Raw genomic sequence first — 12,266 nt, forward strand, 5'->3', positions numbered from 1 at the left:
CTATTTGTTGGGATGATACTGATGACCCCATATCTTTCATTCTGTAGGTTCTATAGTCCATATCCTGAAGCAGTGTTCCTGCCAGAGCACACAGAGAAACACTCAACACTGAGGGCTGAGAAAATGGTGGGTAAGAGCGTTTGCTTTAGGATCTGAATTTAAATCCCCAGCACCCACAAGCAGCACACCAGTAACCTAATATTGTGGACTAGGGGCAGGCAAATCCCAGAGATTGCCTGGCTGAATTGTCTCTGACCTATTCATGAATGGACATGGGCACATGCACCTGCATAGTCACATAAGTGCAACCTCCCTAACCAAGAAATGCCCAAACCTTTTCATCCTTGGCCTGTAGGATAAAACTTCCGGAGAAAGACTGTCTTCAGTACTCCATGCTAGCTTGATCTTAATCCTACATTGTATGCTGGACATTGGATTTTCTTGTCTGGTTCCCAGCCCTGGAGGATCCAACACTTCCTGCTTCTTGTGTATCCCTGTTTCTTTCTTTTGCTGTCCCCCTTCTTTTCCAACCCCATTTCCCTCCCATTCCTCCCTTCCTTGTCCTTGAGAGATTCTCGGGGCCACATAGTTTTCATACCAGATTGATTTTATTTTCATCAGTGTCAAAGCACTGTGTAGTAACTAGTGAATCTACACAGTTTGACATCGTTCAGCTGCCAGACCTGTGAACAGATTTCTAGTCTTGGGTGGCTTTCTGAGTCTATTTGCTTTCCTCATCACTAGTTGGCTCAGTGGAGCTGTCTGCACCGCTCTGTTCTGGTCCCATTTCAGTGCTAATTGTTATTTCATCCATCAGACGGTGGTAGTGTCCGAATAGTGTTTCATCTTTGTCTCATTTAGTCTTCTTTGTTGGTGGTGCAGTTTTCTTTGGAGTGTTATTTTCTGGGATTCTTGGCAGGGTTTCTCTTGGCCTTCTTTGTCATCTTTCACATCTGGAAGTTCAACAGAGTATAGGGCATATGAGTCTTTGAAAAGCTGGAATATGTGAAGGGGACTGTAGGAGAAGGGCTATGGGCTGCGAAGTGGGTAAATGCCAGGCCAAGAAAGGGTTAGGAGTGCTGGGGAAGGGGAAATCACCAGAGAAAGACTATGCTTAGCTTGGAACTTCTTACCTTCCCACTACATTTGGATCCGGACCTACGACTTTCCTCTCCAGTTCTGGTTTTGTGTTGATGGCAAGTCTTAATTTTCTTGGATTTCGCCCTTGAAGTTGATGGCTTGACATCTGGTGTAGTATTCTCTGATTTCTTCTTCGTTGCTTTCACCATATTGAAGGCTAGGGTGGTCTGTTCCAGAGATCTCAGAGGCACAGTCTTTTGAACCCATCTTGAACAATGGGAGGCCACACCCCTGAGCCCTGATTGGTCAGTAAGTCCCTTCTCGTCTAATAGTGGTGGAGGAGCTGTTTTGACATCATAGAGCACCTTGCTGCCTTGTCGGAGTAGGCACTGGGTTGGAGATCACTCTGGTTTGCGGGGATGCTATGAAGGAAATAGTGTCTGGATACAGACCTGAGACTTTTCTTGAACATCTCTGAGACTCATGCCACCTTTTTTTATATTCCCATCTTCAGTTGTGATAGAATGTGTGGCAGAGGATTTGCCCACATGAACTCTTCCTGAAAAGCCCCACCCCCATTCAATGGTTCATTCTGTCATGTCACCTCCTTAGTTATTAACAGGTAGTTATATTTTTGGCATATTATAGCATCCAAATTTAATTCCAAATCCTACCAATATTATTCTTATCCTTCACCTATTTGATTGTGTTTTCATATATTTATTTATTTTCTTTATTATTGTCTCTTCTGTTTGAATCTATTTTTCTATAGTTCCTTAAGGGATTTATTTATGCCCTCTTTAAAGACTTCTGTCATCTTTATAAGATTGGATTTAAGACCCTGTTCTTGTACTTCAGTTTTATTAGTAAATCAAGAGTTTTCTGTAGCAGGACAGCTAAGCTCTAGTGGTTCCAATTGCCCTGGATCTTGTTGATTGGGTTCTTGTCTGCCCTTTAGGCATCTGGTTTTCCTGGTCTTGGCTGGATGATCTTCATGGCAATAGGACTTCCCTGAAAGGTGAGGTAAGCTGTTGGCCAAACAGTGGCGATCAGGGTACCCTACTCTGTTGACTCTGCCTCAGGCAGACCCCACTCTGCAGGCTGTGTTCCAGGAAGACCCTACTTTGTAGTATGTGTCACAATTACACTAAGCTGGTCCAACTAGGATGGGTGTTCTGGCAGGGGTCTTAGCTAGTTAGTTTGGGGGCACTGAAGGTTCCCATGAAAGGGGTTAAGGTACTCTTGAGATCCTGCAAGACTCCTCCAGATGGAAGAGGAAGCCCACAGCTAGACCATGCATCTCCAGGGATTCTGGTCACCATTTACCTCTACAGGCTGTCTGAGGTGGACAAGTTGGGGTGGCAGGCGGTTCTAACTAGGATAGAAAGGGTGTTGGGCGGGGTTCCAAGATGGTAAGTTTTGGGGCCCCAGAAGGTTTCCACAGGGAAGCAGGATGCTCTTGAAATACCACAGGGTTCCTCAATATGTATCCCAGGCTATCCATGAACTCTGGATCCTCCTGCCTCTGCCTCCCTCAACAAACCCTATTGGCATATATCACCACAACCACCAAGTACTTTTAAAGTAATTAAAATGTATTTTTAAAAGTCTATGTATTTTTTGTGTGAGTGTGTGTGTATGTGTGTGTGTGTGTGTGTGAAAGAGAGAGAGAGAGACAGAGAGAGAGACAGAGAGAGAGAGAGAGAGAGAGAGAGAGAGAGAGAGAGAGAGGGAAGGAGGAGAGGGAGAGAGGTGAGAGGGTAGGAGGTGGAGGGGAGGGAAGATGAGGGGAGGAGAGGAGAGGAAAGAGAAATGAGAATCAACACAAGAGGTCAGAAGAGTGTGTCAGATCTCCTGCAGTTGAAGGTACTGGGTGAGCTGTCCATCCTAGGTGCTGCAAATTGAATTTGGTTCTTTTTAGATGAACAGAAAGCCCTCTTAACCATTGAGCTATCACTCCAGCACCTTACAGTTATTTTAAGTTATTTTACAGTTATTTTACAGTTAGTAGATAAATCTTCGCCTTATTTCCCCTATTTCCCCACTAAACATATGTGGGTAATCAGTTTGTAGCCATTTATTTGTAGCAAAACACTGTTGCAATATGACCTCTTACTCCCATATAGGTTCTTCATCAGAGGCCAAACTAATAGAGCCACCAAATGTTGAACTTTCAGCCTCCAACATTATGAGTTAACTAAATATCACTTCTTGGGTATTTGCTTTGTTTCATTTTGATATAGGGTTTTATTATGTTGCCAGGCTGGCCTTGAACTCACTAATCCTACTGCTTTGGCTTTTTTAGCAATGCGACTAGAAGTAGTTGTTTCCAACCATAACTAATAATGAAAGTAAATTAATAGAATACATGCATATAATAATGAAATCTATAAATGATCAATATATGTAAGTGAATTTATTTTTAACATTTTTATTGGATATTGTTACTTAGATTTCAAATGTTAACCCCTTTCCTGGTTTCCTATTCATAAACACATACCCCTCCCCAATCTTCTATGAGGGTATTCCCCCACCCATCCACACACCCCTTCCTGCCTCCCTGCCCTGATATTCCCCTATACTGTGGGGTCTAGCCTTGGCAGGATCAAGGGCTTCTCCCACTGGTGCCCAACAAAGCCATCCTCTGCTACATAAAAAGCTGGAGCCATGGGTCTGTTCATGTACTCTTGGGATGGTGGTTTAGTCCCTGGGAGCTCTGGTTGGTTGGTATTGTTGTTCTTATGGAGTTGCAAACCCCTTCAGCTCCTTCACTCCTTTCTCCAACTCTTCCACTGGGGACCCTGTTCTCAGCACCAATGGTTGGCCGCCAGCAATCACCTCTGTATTTTTCATGTTCTGGCAGAAGCTCTCTGGGGAGAGCTATATCAGGCTCCTGTCAGCATCAGGAATATTTTCTGGGTTTGATGACTGTATGTATATGGGCTGTATGTGCAGGTAGGGTAATCTCTGAATGGCCATTCTCTCAGTCTCTGTTCCAAACTTTGTCTCTGTATCTCCTCCTATGAATGTTTTTGTTTCCCCTTTTAAGAAGGACTGAACCAATTGCACTTTGACCTTCCTTCTTCTTGAGCTTCATGTGGTCTGTGGACTGTATCTTGTGTAATCTGAGCTTTTGGGCTACAATCCACTTATCACTGAGTGCATACAATGTGTGTGTGTGTGTGTGTGTGTGTGTGTGTGAGAGAGAGAGAGAGAGAGAGAGAGAGAGAGAGAGAGAGAGAGAGAGAGAGAGAGAGAGAGAGAGAGAGATTGGCTTACCTCACTCAGGATATTATCTAGTCCCATCAATTTGCCTGTAAATTTGATGAAGTTATTGTTTTTGATAGCTGAGTAGTACTCCATTGTGTAGATGTATCACATTTTCTGTATCCAATCCTCTGTTGAAGGTCACCTAGGTTCCTTCCAGCATCTGGATATTATAAATAAGACTGCTATGACCATAGTGGAACACGTGTCCTTGTTATGTGTTGGAACATCTTTTGGGTATATGCTCAGGAGTGGTATAGCTGGATCCTTAGGTACTACTATGTCTAATTTTCTGAGGAACATCCAGACCGATTTCCAGAGTAGCTGGAGCACCTTGCAATCCCAACAGCAATGGAGTTTTCCTCTTTCCCCACATCCTTGCCAGTATCTGTTGTTACCTGAGATTTTTATATTGGCCATTATGACTGGTACAAGGTGGAATCTCAGGGTTGTTTTGATTTGCATTTCCCTGATGACTAAGGATGTTGAACATTTCTTCAGGTACTTCTTACCCATTCAATATTCCTCAGATGATAATTCTTTCTTTAGCTCTGTACTCCATTTTTTAATAGGGATATTTGGTTTGCTGGAGTCTATCTTCATGAGTTCTTCGTATATATTAGATATTATTTCTCTATCAGATGTAGGGTTGGTAAAGATCTTTTCCCAATCTGTTGAGTGCCATTTTGTCCTAATGACAGTGTCCTTTGCCCTACAGTAGGTTTGTAGTTTTATGAGGTCCTATTTGTGGATTCTTGATCTTAGAACATAAGACATTGGTATTTTGTTCAGGAATTTTTTCCCAGTGCCCATGTGATTGAGATACTTCCCCATATTTTCTTCTATTAATTTGAGTGTATCTGGCTTGATGTGGAGGGTCCTTGATTCACTTGGACTTTAGCTTTGTATATGGTGATAAGAATGAATCGATTTGCATTCTTCTACATACTGACCTCCAGTTAAACCAGGACCATTTGTTGAAAATACTTTTTTTTTTATTGAATGGTTTTAGCCCCTTTGTCAAAGACCAAGTGACCATAGGTGTGTCATTCATTTCTGGGTCTTCAGTTCTGTTCAGCTGAACTCTCTGCCTGTTCTACCTCAGTCTGTTCTACCTGACTCTCTCTTTTCCAATATCACAAAATTTTTATCCATATTGCTCTGTAATATCAGGGATGATATCAGCTTGATATCAGGGATGGTTAGTCCCCCAGAAATTCTTTTATTGTTGAGGATAGTTTTCTCTAACCTCGAGTTTTTGTTATTACAAATGAATTTGCAAATTGCTCTTTCTAACTCTATGAAGAATTGAGTTGGAATTTTGATGAGGATTGCATTCAATCTGTAAATTCTTTTGGTAAGATGGCAATTTTGACAATATTAATACTGCCAATCCGTGAGCATGGGAGGGTTTTCTGTCTTCTGAAATCTTCAATTTCTTTCTTCAGAGACTTGAAATTCTGGTCATATAGATCTTTCACTTGCTTGGTTAGACTCACACCAAGGTGTTTTAAATTATTCGTGAATATTGTGAAGGATGTCATTTCGCAAATTTCTTTCTTGGCCAGTTTATCCTTAGAATAATGGAAGGCTACTTATGAGTTTGAGTTAATTTTATATCCATCTACTTTGCTGAAGTTGTTTATCAGGCTTAAGTGTTTTCTGGTAGAATGTTTTGGTTTCACTAATGTATAATATCATATGATCTGCAAATGGTGACATTTCGACATCTTACTTTCTAATTTTTATCCCTTCAACCTCCTTTTGTTGTCTTCTTGTTTTGGCTAGGATTTTGAGTACTAAATTGCATAAGTAGGGAGAGAGTGGGCAGCCTTGTCAAGTCCCTGATTTTAGTGGGATTGCTTCAAGTTTTTTTTTCCATATAGTTTGATGTTGGCTACTGGTTTGCTATATTTTGCTTTTACTACAATTAGGTATAGACTTGAATTCCTGATCTTTCGAAGATTTTTAACACGAAGGGGTGTTGAACTTTGTCAAATGTTTTCTCAGCATCTAATTAACTGGTTTTTCCTTTGTTTATATAGTGGATTACATTGATGCATTTCCTTATACTGGACCATCCCTGCATCCCTGAGATGAAGGCTACATGATCGTGATGGATGATCATTTTGATATATACTTGGATTCAGTTTTTGAGAATTTTATTGAGCATTTTCACGTCGATATTCATAAGGAAAAATAGTCCAGAGTTATCTTTCTTTATTGGGTATTTGTGTTGTTTAGATATAACCTTAATTGTGGTTCACAGAAGGAATTCCTTCTGCTTCTATTTTATGGAATATAGACAGTTTGTACAATATTGGTTAGGCCTTCTATGAAGGTCTCATAGAATTCTGCACTAAACCCATCAGGTATTAGGCCTTTTTTGTGTGGGAGATTTTTAATGACTGCTTCTATTTCTTTATAAGTTACGGGACTGTTTAGATGGTTTATCTGACCCTGATTTAACTTTGGTACCTGGTATCTGTCTATAAAATTGTCCATTTCATCCAGATTTTCCAGTATAGTTTAGTATAGGCTTTTGCAGAAGTACCTAATGATGTTTTTGAATTTCTTCAGTTTCTGTTTTTATGTCTCCCATTTCCTTTATGATTTTGTTAATTTGAATACTCTTTATGTGTAATCTGGTTGGTCTGGCTAAGGGTTAATATATCTTGTTGATTTTCTCAAAGAACCAGCTCCTGTATGGGTTGATTATTTGTATAGTTCTTTTTGCTTCTACTTGGTTGATTTTAGACCTGAGTTTGATTATTTCCTGCTGTTTACTCCTTTTGGGTGTATTTGCATCTTTTTGTTCTTGAGCTTTTAGGTGTTCTGTCAAGCTGCTCATATATGCTCTCTTCAGTTTCTTTTTGGAGACACTCAGAGCTATGAGTTTTCCTCTTAACACTGTTTCATAACTTATGTGTCCCATAAGTTTTGATATGCTGTGCATTCATTTTCAATAAATTCTAAAAAGTCTTTAATTTCTTTCTTGACCAAGTTATCATTGTGTAGGGCATTGTTCATCCTCCATATGTATGTGGGCTTTCTGTCATTTTTGTTGTATTTGAGACCAGCCTTAATTTATGGTTATCTGATAGGATGCATGGTATTATTTTAATTTTCTTGTATTTGTTGTGGCCTGTTTTGTGACCATTTATATGGTCAACATTGGAGAAGGCCCCATGAGGTGCTGAGAAGATGGTATATTCTTTTCTTTTAAAATAAAATTTCTAAAGCTATCTGTTAAACCCATTTGTTTTATAGCTTCTGTGAGTTTCTGTCTGTTTAGTTTCTGTTTCCATGATCTATCCATTGATGAGAGTCGGGATTTGAAATTTCCCACTATTATTGTGTGAGGTGCAATGTGTGCTTTGAGTTCTATCAAGGTTTCTTTTATGAATGTAAGTGCCCTTGCATTTGGAGCATAGATAGTCAGGATGGAATGTTCATTTTGGTGGATTTTTCCTTTGATGAATATTGTTTCCTTCCTTATCTTTTTGATAACATTTGGTTGGAAGTTGATTTTATTCAATATTAGAATGGTAACTCCAACTTTTTCTTGGAACCATTTGCTTGGAAAAAAAGAATTTCAGCCTTTTACTCTGAGATAGTGTCTGTCTTTGTCACTGAGGTGTATTTTCTGAATGCAGCAATATGTTGGGTCCTGTTTCCATATCCAGTAGTTAATCTATATCTTTTTTATTAGGGAAATTCAGACCACTGATATTAAAAAATATGAAGGGAAAATGATTATTATTAGTTGTTATTTTTTGTTGTTAGAGTTGGAATTACATTTGTTTGTTATCTTCTTCTGGGTTTGTTTAAAGGTGATTAATTTCTTGCTTTATCTAGGGTGTACCTTCCATCCTTGTGTTGGAGTTTTCTCTCTATTATCCTTGGTTGGTGTGCATTTGTGGAAAAGTATTGTATAAATTTGGTTTTATCTTGGTTTATCCATCTATATTAATTGAGAGTTTTGCTGAATACAGTAGCTTGGGTTGGCATTTATGTTCTCTTAGGTTCTGTATGGCATCTACCCAGCATCTTCTGGCTTTCATTGTCTCTGGTGAGAAGTCTAATGTAATTCTGATAGGTCTCCCTTTATATGTTACTTGACCTTTTTCCCTTACTGCTTTTATTAGTCTTTTTTGTTTTGTGCGTTTGATATTTTGAGTATTATGTGACAAGAGGAATTTCTTTTCTGGTCCAATCTACATAGAGTTTTGTAGGCTTCTTGTATGTTTTTATATATCTCTTTCCTTAGGTTAGTAAATGGTTCTTTTTTTAATTTTGTTAAAGATAATTACTGGAGATTTAAGTTGGGAACCTTCACTCTCTTCTGTACCTATTACCTTTAGGTTTGATCTTCTCATTGTGTCCTGGACTTACTGGATGTTTTGAGATAGGAGCTTTTTGAGTTTTTCATTTTCCTTTATAGTTGTATCAATGTTTTCTATGATATCTTCTTGCCCTGAGATTCTCTCTTCAATCTCTTGTTTTCTGTTGGTAACCATTGTGTCTATGACTCCTGATCTCTTTCCTAGGTTTTCTATCTCAAGGGTTATCTCCCTTTGTGACTTCTTTATTGTTTCTATTTCCAGTTTTAGATCCTGGATGGTTTTGTTCAATTCCCTCACTTGTTCAGTTGTGTTTTTCTGCAATTCCTTAAGGAAATTTTGATTTTCCTCTTTAGGTGCTTGTAAGTGTTTACTTATATTGTCCTGTATTTCTTTAAGGGAGTCCTTCTTAGAGTCCTCTAACATCATCATAAGTTGTGATTTTAAATCAAATGCTTGCTTTTCAGTTACATTTGGGTATCTAAAGCTTGCTGTGGTGAGGGACCTGGGTTCAATTGAACCCAAGTAGCTTTGGTTTCTGTTGCTTAGATTCTTTCCCTTGCCTCTTGGCATCTGCTTATCTCTGGTGTTAGCTTGTCTTCTTGTCTCTGATAGTGCCTTGACCCTCTGGTAAGCCTGTGTGTCAGCATTCCTGGAGACAGCCTTTCTCCTAGCAGGATCTGGGTATAAATTGCTGTGCCATAGGCCAGCTCTGAGTGCAGGTGAAAACCAGTAGGATCCTGTCCCAGACTACTCCTTGGTTCCTGTATCCAGAAAGATCCAAGTGGGTTCCTCTTAGGCCAGGAATTTGAGCAGAAGTCAAACATTCCTTTATTTCCTTTTTGGCCATTCAAGATTCCTCAGTTGAGAATTCTTTGTTTAGCTCTGAACCCCCTTTTTAATAGGATAATTTTATGTTAATTTGCTTAACTGGAGTCTGACTTCTTTAGTTCATTGTATATATTGGATATTATCCATTTATAAGATTTAGTGGTGGTAAAGAGCTTTTCCCAATCTGTAGTTTACCATTTTGTCCTGAGGACAATGTCCTTTGCCTTACAAAAATCTTGCAATTTTGAGATCCTATTTGTCTGTACTTGATCTTAGAGACTTAGCCATTGGTGTTCTGTTAAGGAATTTTTTCCCTGTGGTGATGTGTTCAAGGCTTTTCCCCCCTTCTTCTTCTATGAGATGCAGTGTATCTGATTTTATGTGCAGGTCCTTGATACACTTGGACTTGAGTTTTGCAAAAGGAGATGAGAACTGATCAATTTGCATTCCTCTATATGCCAACTGCTACTTGAGCCAGCACCATCTGTTGAATATACTGTCATTTTTCCACTGGAAGGTTTTGGCTTCCTTGTCAAAGTTCAGGTGACCATAGGTGTGTGGGTTATGCTGCTTCCTAAACCACACAAAGACCCAATGACGAAATGGAACTATAGTACAATTTCCCTTATGAAATTTGGTGTAAAAATACTCAATAAATTTCTCACAAACTGAATTAAAGAAGACATCAAAATGATCATTCACCATAACTTCACCCCAGAGATGCAAGCATCATTCATTATAAGGAAATCTATCAATGTAATACACTATATAAACAAGATCATACGACCGGAAGTCCCACACCCGCGGATCCCGGCCGGCAGCAGCTCTCTGCTCCGAGACCCGGTGAGAGAGAGACCCAACCGCCTGGTCAGGTGGGCACTCCTGAGGCTGCAGAGCAGAAGAGACCACCAACACTGCTCACCCCTGCCCACATCCCTGGCCCAAGAGGAAACTGTATAAGGCCTCTGGGCTCCCGTGGGGGAGGGCCCAGGAGCGGCAGGACACCTGCCTGAGACACCGCCAGAACCTGAAAGAAACAGACCTGATAAACAGTTCTCTGCACCCAAATCCCGTGGGAGGGAGAGCTAAACCTTCAGAGAGGCAGACAAGCCTGGGAAACCAGAAGAGACTGCTCCCTGCACACACATCTCGGACGCCAGAGGAAAAAGCCAAAGACCATCTGGAACCCTGGTGCACTGAAGCTCCCGGAAGGGGTGGCACAGGTATTCCTGGTTGCTGCCGCTGCAGAGAGCCCCTGGGCAGCACCCCACGAGCGAACTTGAGCCTCAGGACCACAGGTAAGACCAAATTTTCTGCTGCAAGAAAGCTGCCTGGTGAACTCAAGACACAGGCCCACAGGAACAGCTGAAGACCTGTAGAGAGGAAAAACTACACGCCCGAAAGCAGAACACTCTGTCCCCATAACTGACTGAAAGAGAGGAAAACAGGTCTACAGCACTCCTGACACACAGGCTTATAGGACAGTCTAGCCACTGTCAGAAATAGCAGAACAAAGTAACACTAGAGATAATCTGATGGCGAGAGGCAAGCGCAGGAACCCAAGCAACAGAAACCAAGACTACATGCCATCATCGGAGCCCAATTCTCCCACCAAAACAAACATGGAATATCCAAACACACCAGAAAAGCAAAATCTAGTTTCAAAATCATATTTGATCATGATGCTGGAGGACTTCAAGAAAGACATGAACACACTTAGGTAAACACAGGAAAACATTAATAAACAAGTAGAAGCCTACAGAGAGGAATCGCAAAAATCCCTGAAAGAATTCCAGGAAAACACAATCAAACAGTTGAAGGAATTAAAAATGGAAATAGAAGCAATCAAGAAAGAACACATGGAAACAACCCTGGATATAGAAAACCAAAAGAAGAGACAAGGAGCTGTAGATACAAGCTTCACCAACAGAATACAAGAGATGGAAGAGAGAATCTCAGGAGCAGAAGATTCCATAGAAATCATTGACTCAACTGTCAAAGATAATGTAAAGCGGAAAAAGCTACTGGTCTAAAACATACAGGAAATCCAGGACTCAATGAGAAGATCAAACCTAAGGATAATAGGTATAGAAGAGAGTGAAGACTCCCAGCTCAAAGGACCAGTACATATCTTCAACAAAATCATAGAAGAAAACTTCCCTAACCTAAAAAAAGAGATACCCATAGACATACAAGAAGCCTACAGAACTCCAAATAGATTGGACCAGAAAAGAAACACCTCCCGTCACATAATTGTCAAAACATCAAACGCACAAAATAAAGAAAGAATATTAAAAGCAGTAAGGGAAAAAGGTCAAGTAACATATAAAGGGAGACCTATCAGAATCACACCAGACTTCTCGCCAGAAACTATGAAGGCCAGAAGATCCTGGACTGATGTCATACAGACCCTAAGAGAACACAAATGCCAGCCCAGGTTACTGTATCCAGCAAAACTCTCAATTAACATTGATGGAGAAACCAAGATATTCCATGACAAAACCAAATTTACACAATATCTTTCTACAAATCCAGCACTACAAAGGATAATAAATGGTAAAGCCCAACATAAGGAGGCAAGCTATACCCTAGAAGAAGCAAGAAACTAATCGTCTTGGCAACAAAACAAAGAGAATGAAAGCACAAAAACATAACCTCACATCCAAATATGAATATAAAGGGAAACAATAATCACTATTCCTTAATATCTCTCAATATCAATGGCCTCAACTCCCCAATAAAAAG

The 12,266-nt window shown here is 40.1% G+C and overlaps 1 long non-coding RNA gene across 1 annotated transcript; it reads right to left on the reverse strand.

Annotated features, from left to right (window-relative positions):
- Positions 1-589: 589 nt before the first annotated feature.
- LOC134484017 (uncharacterized) lies at positions 590-1,380 on the reverse strand. The gene is made up of 2 exons (XR_010061313.1): positions 1,134-1,380; positions 590-953 (listed from the first exon to the last, which is right to left on the reverse strand). It is a non-coding gene; the product is annotated as an uncharacterized LOC134484017 (long non-coding RNA).
- Between the last annotated feature and the right edge of the window lie 10,886 nt (positions 1,381-12,266).

This window comes from Rattus norvegicus, chromosome X (assembly GCF_036323735.1).
Source record: "Rattus norvegicus strain BN/NHsdMcwi chromosome X, GRCr8, whole genome shotgun sequence".
Classification (NCBI taxonomy): Eukaryota; Metazoa; Chordata; class Mammalia; order Rodentia; family Muridae; genus Rattus; species Rattus norvegicus.